This window comes from Bactrocera neohumeralis, unplaced genomic scaffold (assembly GCF_024586455.1).
Source record: "Bactrocera neohumeralis isolate Rockhampton unplaced genomic scaffold, APGP_CSIRO_Bneo_wtdbg2-racon-allhic-juicebox.fasta_v2 cluster09, whole genome shotgun sequence".
NCBI classification, from domain to species: domain Eukaryota; kingdom Metazoa; phylum Arthropoda; class Insecta; order Diptera; family Tephritidae; genus Bactrocera; species Bactrocera neohumeralis.
This window is the reverse complement of record NW_026089622.1, coordinates 752,503-755,093: the sequence shown is the minus strand read 5'-3', so window position 1 is coordinate 755,093 and position 2,591 is coordinate 752,503.

Here is a 2,591-nt window from a genome sequence, read left to right as displayed (position 1 = left end):
AATAGATGCCTACATAAGAAATTAAAAAGAAAGTTATTGGTACCTGACACATTTCATTCCCATTAACCGATACTTCAAAAAATAGTAGCAAAGAATTTGTGGTGTTGGGATCTCCCAAAAAATACTCCTTAAGACCATCAAAAATTCTTAATATTGAGTCGACTGAGGATGGAGTCATGTGTAGAAGTTCACGCAAGTGAGGAAAGTTCTCTGATCGCCATTCACTTGGGAGTGGCCAAAAACGATTCTCTTACATATGACTCAAGCAGCTCACTATTTCCGGTCTTTGACCAAGTATCCTCTGGGTAGCCTAAGAACATCCGTTTGAAGGCGAGCTAAAGTGAGAAAGCGAAATATCCCCTACATAGGGTTGTGCGCAAGGTTTGGGGCCCGTCACGTAAAAAAACACCCCCAATGAACAGTAACAACCAGCCTCGGATGAGAGACCCCCCTTTTGATGACGACCACGGCAAACGAAATAAGGACTACGATTTAAGGGCATGCACCTGGAATGTCCGGTCCCTTAATTGGGAAGGTGCCGCTGCTCAGCTGGTTGATGTCCTCGTGAAAATAAAGGCTGACATCACCGCCGTCCAAGAAATGCGATGGACGGGACAAGGACAAAGACGAGTAGGTCCTTGTGGCATTTACTACAGTGGCCATATAAAGGAGCGCAAGTTTGGTGTGGGATTCGTGGTGGGAGAGAGACTTCGTCGCCGAGTACTATCATTCACTCCGGTGAATGAACGTCTAGCCACAATCCGCATCAAAGCGGGGTTCTTCAACATATCGCTGATCTGCGCCCCGACGGAAGAGAAGGACGATGTGACCAAAGATGCCTTTTATGAGTGTTTGGAGCGCACTTATGAAGGCTGCCCCCGCCACGATGTCAAAATCGTGCTTGGCGACTTTAACGCCAGGGTGGGCAAAGAAGGTGTCTTTGGCACTACGGTCGGTAAATTCGGCCTCCACGACGAAACATTCCCTAATGGGCTGAGGCTAATTGACTTCGCCGGGGCCCGAAATATGGTTATTTGTAGTACTAGATTCCAGCATAAGAAGATTCATCAAGCTACCTGGCTGTCTCCGGATCGAAAAACTGCCAACCAGATCGATCATGTTGTGATAGACGGAAGACACGTCTCCAGTGTTTTAGATGTGCGTGCGCTCCTAGGTCCTAACATCGACTCGGACCACTATCTTGTTGCAGCTAAGATTCGCACCCGCCTCTGTGCAGCAAAAAACGCGCGCCACCAAACACAAGGAAGGTTCGACGTCGAGAAGCAAGCTGCAATCACAACAGACAGCCGAACAATTTTCTACTCGGCTTGCACTCCTGCTCTCTGAGAGCACTCGTCAACAACTCGGTATAAGGGAACTGTGGGACGGCATTTCAAACTCCTTACGTACAGCTGCAACCGAAACCATTGGTTTTCGGAAAGTGCAAAAGAACAGCTGGTACGACGAGGAGTGCCGTGTCGCAGCGGAGAGAAAACAGGCTGCCTACCTCGCAACGTTACGATCGACCACTAACGTGCGGGATTGGATAGATACCGAGAGTTGAAGAGAGAAGCAAGACGCATTTGTATACAGAAGAAGAAAGAGGCCGCAATGCGTGAGTATGAAGAGCTTGATAAGCTGGCCGACAGGGGTAATGCTACGAAAAAATGCGGCGACTTACAGAAGGTTTCAAGACCGGAGCATACTCCTGTAGAACCCCAAAGGTGATCTAGTGACCGATGCCCAGAGCATACTTAAATTATGGAGGTAACACTTCTCCAGCCTGCTGAATGGCAGTGAACGCACAACGCCAGGAGAAGGCGAACCCGATTCCCTAATCGATGACGATGGAGCAGACGTTCCATTGCTCAACCATGAAGAAGTTCGAATAGCAATTGCCCGCCTGAAGAACAACAAAGCGGCAGGGGCCGACGGATTGCCGGCCGAGCTATTCAAACACGGAGGCGAAGAACTGATAAGGAGCATGCATAAGCTTCTTTGTAAAATATGGTCGGAGGAAAGCATGCCCAACGATTGGAATTTAAGTGTGCTATGCCCAATCCATAAAAAAGGAGACCCCACAATCTGCGCCAACTACCGTGGGATCAGCCAACATCGCATATAAGGTTCTATCGAGCGTATTGTGTGAAAGATTAAAGCCCACCGTCAACAAACTGATTGGACCTTATCAGTGTGGCTTTAGACCTGGAATATCAACAACCGACCAGATATTCACCATGCGCCAAGTCTTGGAAAAGACCCGTGAAAGAAGAATCGACACACACCACTTCTTCGTCAATTTCAAAGGTGCTTTCGACAGCACGAAAAGGAGCTGCCTTTATGCCGCGATGTCTGAATTTGGTATCCCCGCAAAACTAATACGGCTGTGTAAACTGACGTTGAGTAACAAGAAAAGCTCCGTCAGAATCGGGAAGGACCTCTCCGAGCCGTTCGATACCAAACGATGTTTCAGACAAGGTGATTTCCAATCGTGCGATTTCTTCAACCTCCTTCTGGAGAAAATAGTTCGAGCTGCAGAACTAAATAGAGAAGGTACGATCTTTTATAAGAGTGTACAGCTGCTGGCGTAT